At 44.8% G+C, this 8,601-nt stretch overlaps 1 long non-coding RNA gene across 1 annotated transcript; it reads right to left on the reverse strand.

The window, feature by feature from the left end:
- Nucleotides 1-876: 876 nt before the first annotated feature.
- Nucleotides 877-4,284, reverse strand: LOC103626916 (uncharacterized). Its single transcript, XR_553254.4, has 3 exons — nt 3,921-4,284; nt 2,622-2,676; nt 877-1,073 (listed from the first exon to the last, which is right to left on the reverse strand). It is a non-coding gene; the product is annotated as an uncharacterized lncRNA (long non-coding RNA).
- Between the last annotated feature and the right edge of the window lie 4,317 nt (nt 4,285-8,601).

Consider the following 8,601-nt stretch of genomic DNA (forward strand, 5'->3'; position numbering starts at 1 on the left):
CTCCCAGGTGCGCACGTCCTTGCTCGCCAGCACTTCATCCTTTGCGCGGGTGTGCGGGTCTCTTCACGCGCGCGCAGGGCGCCACCAGCCGAGCCTCTCCTTCCCCACTTCAGGCCGACTGCCTCACCTCCCATGACCGCCGCATGCACCTCCCAAGCACTCCTCGACGTCGGCAGCGTCGTCTTCAACCTCCGGCTCTTCTTCTTCAAGCAGTGTTCCAGCAGCTCGCTCCCATGGCGCTTGTCGTCAGCTCCTGCGCACCCATGTACTTTACTCGGCTAGCCATGGTCACCTCGTCGGCTGTCCCTGTCCGAGCTCGCCCAGCTTGCCGACCGTCGTGCTCCCGGCCTCCGATCTTCCTCGCGCCCGCCCCAACGCTCTCCTTGGTCGTGTCCTGCTCTGGTATCCGTGCTTGCCTAGAGCCCTTGCGCTCTGACGATCATCATGGACCTCGCCATCGACCCACGCTGTGTCCACGATGTGTTCGTCGACCTCGATGATCCGTTTTCCAATTGCGCGCTACTTACGTCGATCTTTGGAACTCCTTGTCGTACTCAACCCTGCAAGTCTCCAACTCGCCGTCATTCCGTGCGTCATCAAGAAATCCCGAGAGTTGGGTGAAGAAGCGATTCTCGTGTGGCGCTCAACAAACATTCGACATACTTCTTAAACATGTGATCATCGTCATTTCTGCGAATTCCAAGTCGGATTTAGGTAAGATGATTCACTATTTTTATTAATTGATTGGGTTGGTGGATCAAATAGAATTGTTGAACATAATGATTTTTCTTGATTTAGCATACGTGTTGTCACACCCGGATTTAAGAGACAAAGCCGGGTGCATCTCATATATGCACCAAAGAAGACAACACATATAATAACAGAGTGTATAGATATAAATGTCACAATATAATCAGAATACTTATTACATAGCGGAGGTCCTTACAAAATAAAAGATAAATATATATTGAACTAAAGTCCATCCTTGGCGCCATAAAGTCAACTGAGAGACGCCACCTAGATCAAGTCAAACTCCTCGATACGTGGCTCCTCTTGAATCACCTGTTCTTTTCCTGTGGGGGTGTGAGACAGCAAGGGTGAGCTCACACATGTTCATCGCTCAATTAAGTTGTGGGGAATAATGTGCATGAACTCACCAAAGGTGGGAGTTCATGTGATGTGTAAGGCTGATCAATAATAGGGGTTAAGGCTGAGCATTGCTTTAATAAGTTGGTCAAATTTTATTAGCAGTTACTATGTGTAAGTAAATACCAAGCCATAATAAAAATAATAGAACAAAATTAATAATAAATCCCATGCAATGCAAATGAAAAATTGAATTTAGGTTCCATAATTTAATCATGCGAGAGTCCTGAGCTGCTCTTGTCCATAAGCTCGGCTAATATACCAGTTTTACACTCTGCAGAGGTTGTACCCTGGACCCACAAGTCATGTTACCCATCTGCTAAGGGGTCATGAATCACATACAACTCTACCAAGGAAGCGAGGCAGGGTAACACTACGAGGCCTTTACAAAGTTCCACTAGCTTCCGAAAACCCGCTACAGTTTATGGGAAGAGTACTTGCAAGAATCCCTCGTCTAGTTGCCATCGCAACAAAATCAACCCGAGAACCTTCCTACATGCAACTCCCCTACTGCCAGTGGCGGACCTAGGATTTGACCATAGGGTATGCGATGCAAAAAAGTTATATATAATTCGGTAAAACCATATATAGTATGACGATAGATCCAGATGATGAACCTTCAAGAGACCGTGATTATATATGATAATCTAATATATATATATATATATATATATATATATATATATATATATATATATATATATATATATACACCGTAGATGAGACATGAGAAGTGATCCTCCGATTTAGAGCGGGGCGGCGGCAGACTGCGACCCAACACTATGGCCAGGGCTTCGTTCTCTCCGATCAAGATTAGATTAGAAAAATGAAACGTCCATGCCACTAGGAAATTGAAACGGCGGTGGACTGCAGTGTAGGCACTACGAGTCAGAAAAATGAAACATCCAATGCATTATGTTGCCGCTCGGGCCGCATCTTAATCGCCTAATGGGCCTCCTGTCATGACACCATACTGTCCAGTGCACTATATTTCTTTTATTTTTTTCCTTTTTAGTTTTTACATATACGGTATATATACACTCACTGGTTTTACAGGGTATGCCGGTGCATACCTGGCATACCCTGTAGGTCCGCCACTACCTACTACCCTTGCCCCTTTCGTGTAAGGTAGTCTTCCACTAGTTTTCCTAATTATTCAGCCAAGGGCGTCCCATTCCACCCTTGTGGTGGCACGTGTTTCTCAAGTTAAGCTCCATGTTCCAATTAAAGATAATGATCTTGACATGACCATAAATAAAATAACAGAAAAATTGGAACATGAATATAATGAAATATTAACCCAAAACCATGTAAAGCAATAGCATAGCTACCCAAATGATTCAGGGATAAACAAGGTAAAAAGGATAAACATACTAGGGTGACCTATTGGGTCCCATCAAAATTAAACCTATGCATGAATAAGTGATATTAAAGAATATTATTGGGGAATAAATGTGGTCAAGGGCACAACTTACCTGGGACTTAAGATTCCAGGTACCAGGATGATCCTCAGGTGACTTGACCTCACTTCTACTCGTAGCAGTACAAACAATCATGGTATAGATAAAATTAACATCACACCAATCATAAGATTAAACTGTATAATAATGATCTACGTGTTGCTATGAGATTGCGGGAACGAGAACAACTAAGATCGGAGTTATGGTTAAGGAGGTATGATTTATGGAAGATCTACGTGATTCAAATATTAAACTATATTATAAATTGGTTAGCATAGATCATATGAGAGGTTATTCTATAAATAATTATCTCAACTTTAATCTAAGTTATAAGTTGATCATAGATCATATTCTAGTAGATTATAAAGATAAGCATATTAACAAGACTAACCAACTTAAGCTAAATAAAAACTCTAATTATAAAGGAATAAGACATGGTACAAGAAATATTGTTATTGTATAGTAAATATTCATATGAAGCCAACGCGACTTGAACGGACCAAATCGAAATTAAAACGAAGAAGTTATGGATTTACAAAGTTTTAAGTGTTGGATAAAAGACTAATTAGAATATTAATTTTAATGTGGCTTTCATGTCAAAATAGTGGCACTAATTGATAAACAATAATATTACAAAATGATAGGAAATGGAATGAATTAATTTGGAGCTAGAATGGATTTTCTATGAATTAAATAAGTTTTTGGAATTATTTTAACACTAAAAATCATTTTCTAATTGAATTTCTGAATTTTCCTATGATTCTGAACTGCACGCCAATTTCCGGAGAGTGCAGGGGCTAATCCATAGTTTTTCCAAAGACTCAGTTCTCCACCAGAGTGGACTACGAGTTGAATCTGAAAAAGAGCAGGGGCTCTCTTGCAAAGTGGTGGCCGAAGGGGTATTACTAGATCTCGGCCGATGGATTTTGAATCTGTGGTCATGATTAGATTCTCGTTGTAATGAGCCGGTACGCGAGTATAGCCCTCGGATCACAGATCTAACGGCCACCAGGTACCCGACCGAAACATCTCCTACCCTAGATCCCCACCGTCAGATTAGGATTTGATGGTCGCCATTCCTCGCAACGAAGGGGTACGTGATATTTTAATCACCACCACTATTCAGATCCGACGGCCCCAGTCCATCTTCAACCCCTCGCCTCCAACCCTCTCTTCTCGCTAGTCAGCCCAGGGCGACCGAGGCCACCAGGGCATAAAACCCGGCCACGACGCCATGCGCGCCCGAGCACTAGTCGAACCACGGTCGCGCGTAGAAGGAACACATACCGTCATCGCAGCAGAAAAGGCACTCACCAATGATGGGGGTAGGGCTGGTCGTCGACAAAGTGCGGGGCATGGTGCTGCGCAGGCCCCAGCGTAGGTGAAGATGGCGCCGTCAGCGCGCATAGAAGGCAGGGACGAGACCGGCGTCCAGGGGCGGCAGCGAGTTGTGAGGAAGAAACTTTGGCGGGGAAAAGAGGCCGCGTCGGGTCTTCACGGTGGTGGCGGCTCTTATTTTCTGCGTCGTCGCACACGCACAATCACTCGTGGAGGTGGTCGTGGAGATGGAAAAGAAAGGAAAGGAGGCCCTCCCCATTCCCCAATACCTAAATAGCGCCGGGTAGGTCGGTCCAAGGGGGTCCACAACGACAGCCGGATTTTTCGCTCTTCCGTTGAGTCTTCGAGCAGAGCGGGATTAGGGAAGACGGTACGCGCTGACGCCATGGGCCACCTCTTAGCGGAGTCAGGCCTGTGAGCGCCCCCTGTGCCTGATGACCGGGACCCATCGGTCGGCGCCTTGCTCTTACACGGGCCACGCAATAGCAGAGATCATGTGGGCCGGGATGGGCTATGAACGGGAGTACACGAGCCGAGAAAGTGGTTTTGGCCCACCAGGCATGTTTCTCTGCTATTTTCTTTTCCTTTTCTATATTCTTATTCTATTCTCTTCTCAACTTCCAATTCAAATTCAAGTTTTGAACTTCAAATTTTCAAGTGTCTAAAATAACCCTAATGTGAATATAAACTCCAAAGTTTACAATATTATTATTTTTTCCTATTATTTATTCATACAAGAAATAAATGACTTCATTAAAATTTCCTTTCTCATTCCCCATTTTATGTTTTCATTTAACATTTTGTGGTAAAATTTATATTTTCGATAAAATATATCACAACAAAGTCATCTAAATTCAATACTATCTTTACACCACAATACTTATTTAAATAATTGTTTATAGAGTATCATTTAATGAAATAAATAATCATTTAGTTGAATAGAAAACTTTTTTTATTACTTCTTTTCTAGATTAATTCCTTGATTTCTAAATTCAGTCCTCAAAATTCAAAGCTCAAGTATAATTTGAGATATTTTACTTTATTATTTTATTTATTTTATATATTTTTATATAAAATTTGGCCTCTACAAATCCTACCCCCTTAACAGAAATCTCGTCCTCGAGACTTGTAAGAAAAAGGGTGTATACTCATTGTCTCAAAACATATGCACAAACAAAAATCTCGGCATGATGCATAACTTCTTAGCAACACATAGGGTCAAATAGACCTTATTATTCCTGCTAAATTAGTATCATACCATCTACTAGCTAAAGTAACATTTAGGTCTTACAAATAGTAATATATATATATATATATTTATATATTTATGTAGCTTAGTGGAGCTGGTGGTGGTGGTGGAGGTAGTTGGCGTTGTTGTTGTTGTCTTTCCAACCATGCTTGTCTCATTTCTTGACGTTTCTCCAGCCGGTCCTGACGTATTTCCTGGCGTTCTTGCCTTATCTGATTTTGCATTTCGTTAACCATATATAACATTTGTTGTATTACCATCATTTGGGCGGCAACCACTTGATCGATTCCAACCGGTGGAGGATCTGAAGGATTCATTCTGTTTGTTGTTGCCTGATAATCTTCCCTTCCTAGTATTGACCATCAGAGTTAGAAGCATATGGTAAGATAATTTTGCAAGGAAAATTATTTGGTAGGCAGAATGTAACACCCTGAATTTGGGGGTATAAAATTTCTTTCTAATTATCACCCAAATTCATGTGATACTCTTCTCTCTCTAGTTTCTATCTATCTCTAGATTGTCTCACTCTCTCTTTCTCTCTCTTCCTTTTAAGTATAATTTTCTTAAGTTAGTAGAGGTTAATTATTTATTTTTGCCAAAACATTATGGGTCATGACATGTTGCATCATGCTGAGCTTAAATATTCTTTGAATCGTTGCACATGTTTGAATTAGTTTCAATTTGAAACCTAATTTGAATTTGGAATTGAAAATCCTAGAGAAAAGAAATAAAAAAGGAATTAGGAAAATCAGGAAAAAGGAAAAGCCATTCTGACCCAAACCAACCTAGCTCGGCCCAGCCAGGCCGCGCGCCCGCGCGCCTGCCGCCCCTGACAGGCGGGCTCCGCCTGTCAGCGACAGTCTGTCCCGCGCTCCCTTTCCTCACTCTCGCTCGCTGCCCAGTCGGGCCGACTTGTCGCTGCCAGTTGCGTCGCTCGCGTGTCCCTCTTCTTTCTCTGTCTCACGGGCCTGTTCTGCCAGGCGTTGAGCCGTTGCCCGCGCACCCCTTCTGTCTCTGCGCCGTGGGCCTTCCCTATCAGCTCCGCCCTCCCCGTGCCCGCCGTGGACCAGCGAGCGCGCACTCGCGCACGTCGTCGAGATCCTCGACCACGTCTCTCTGCCCACGCCCCAGCTCCTTTTGAGCCCCCGCCCGTGCCCGCACTCACTCCCCCGCCTCATTTCACGCAGTCCCGCCCTCGCTCGCACTCTGCTCACGTCGTCAGACCTCGCCGGAGACCCGCACCCGCCTCCCCGGCCATCTAGCTCGCCGAAGACCGCGCCAAGCCACCCCGAGCTCCGCCCCGAGGTGAGACACCTGTACCCGTGCCCAGTTTCCCTAATTGCGCTCTGTGGTCAGCCAATTTCGGCTTCACCGGAGTTCGGCCGTGGCGGTCCGCCGTGCCCGCGCGGTGACCGATAAAACTAGCCCGGCCTAGTGCCCAGGTGTTAGTCCCTAAGGTACCCCTCCCTCTGTTGAAGCTATCCCAGGCCTTAGCGCGCCTCAAGCCCCCTCCCCGCGTCTGGAATCCTTCACCGGAGTTCCTCCGGTCCACCCGAGGCCTTCTCCCCGTCGTTCTCCCCTCTCTGTCCTTGGATTCGTGGCCTTTTCCCCGCCACTGAGTTCGCCGTGGCATTCTCTCCCTCTCTGCCCAATCTCGGCGACCCCGGAACCACCCTAGCATGCGCCAGCCCCATCTAGGCGACTTCACCGCCGTGGAGAGGAGCAGCGCCGCCCGCAGCCGTTCACCCTCCCTCGGTCTGATCTCCTCCGTTCGATCTTGATCGCACGACCCAGATCACGGGATACCGCTTCACGCACGCGCGCCCTGTGCCCCTAGCCCGCCTATCAGCGCCCGTGTCCCCTGGCGCTGGGCCCGCTCAGTCAGTGCGCTCTCCCCTCGCTCGCTGACACCCCCTGGCCCGCCTGTCAGCGCTCGCCCGCCTGCGCGCGCGCCCTCGGCCGTAGATCTAATCTCGATCGTCGGTTTCTGATCTAACGGTTTGAATCACCCGATACCCCTTCGCGCGGTAGTTTTATTAAAGAGACCCTCGGTTTGTTCAGAATCAACCCGCCGTCCCTGGTTTTCGCACGCAAGCCCCTGTATTCTTGCAGATTTAACCCTGGACTTTTAAATATTCATAGAATTAGACCAATTTTCATATTTTGAATTCCCAAACTTGTTTATTTCATATCTTTTGCATATGAACTCAAAATTTAGTGATTCAAATTGCAAAATGTTCATAGGATTATTCTCTGTTTAAATAAATTAGTTCCATTTACATTCTGTGCATTCTAATTTTTATGGTTAATTATGAACTAGTATAGGTGTAGATTTATTTATTTAATAAAATAAATAAAAGGAAAACCCTAGAGATTAAAGTGTATTTGATCTTGTGAAGATTAATAATGTGTATTACATGAATTTATCTCTGGTCTAACTTTTAGGTCACAATAAAATAAATTGAACTAGGTTATGTAATTATGGGCAATACTTAAAGGAATAATAATCTATTTCTAAATGAAGTTAGTTTATGTTATAGTTTATGTTATACGTTGATCTCATTATCCCTTATGTAGTATTGTGTCTTTTTAAGATGTATTCCTATGTTTGTACATGTTTGATGTGCTGTTCATTCGTACTTTCCAAATGTATTGAATGCATTCTCGCTTTATTTAGACAACGAGTAGTCCGAGGTTCCTGAGTGTGTTGTTGGAGACCTCCCTGAGCAACAACCTGGTGAAGGCAAGTGTCCTCTGACCTATTATGTCCTACATACTCTATAATTCATTGTCCCGCATTACTTTATGAAACCTAAGGATTGACTAGCTTTGTATCTACCCTGTCCTTGAATTACCTTTTGGGTTATCATGGTTAGCATCTTGCTTTTGCTTTACTTTAATCAATGAACATGATGTGAACATTTATGATATGAAACTGTTATCTTGATTATGTTGATGATCTTGTGATACTCTAGGGGGCTCAGGCCTTTTTCCTGAGTACCTCTCCGTAAGGACCTGTTTGTGGAGTGACCACCCGGGATAACAGTGCAACCATGAGGATGGAATAGGACGCCCTTAGCTGATTAAATGGATGAACCTGGGGGTGTAGTTGACTTTGCCGGAGGGCCGTCAATGGGAGCCGGGGCATAGTGCTCGCTCTGCCAAGGGGTGGGTGCAGAGGTTCATTTGATTTGGTTTTTGTTAGTCATCCACCTTGGGGAGGTGTACTGCGTTTGTACGACTAGCGAAACGTAACGAGCAGCTATGCACAAGGGGAGTCTTTGTAAAGGCTACGTAGTGTATCCCTGGCCATTCACCTCGGTAGTGAAGATCGAGTCTGTACAACCCAGGCTGGGAAGGGATCACGACTCGTGGGTAAAGTGTGCAACCTCTGCAAAGTGTTAGAAA

Source organism: Zea mays, chromosome 5 (assembly GCF_902167145.1).
Source record: "Zea mays cultivar B73 chromosome 5, Zm-B73-REFERENCE-NAM-5.0, whole genome shotgun sequence".
Classification (NCBI taxonomy): domain Eukaryota; kingdom Viridiplantae; phylum Streptophyta; class Magnoliopsida; order Poales; family Poaceae; genus Zea; species Zea mays.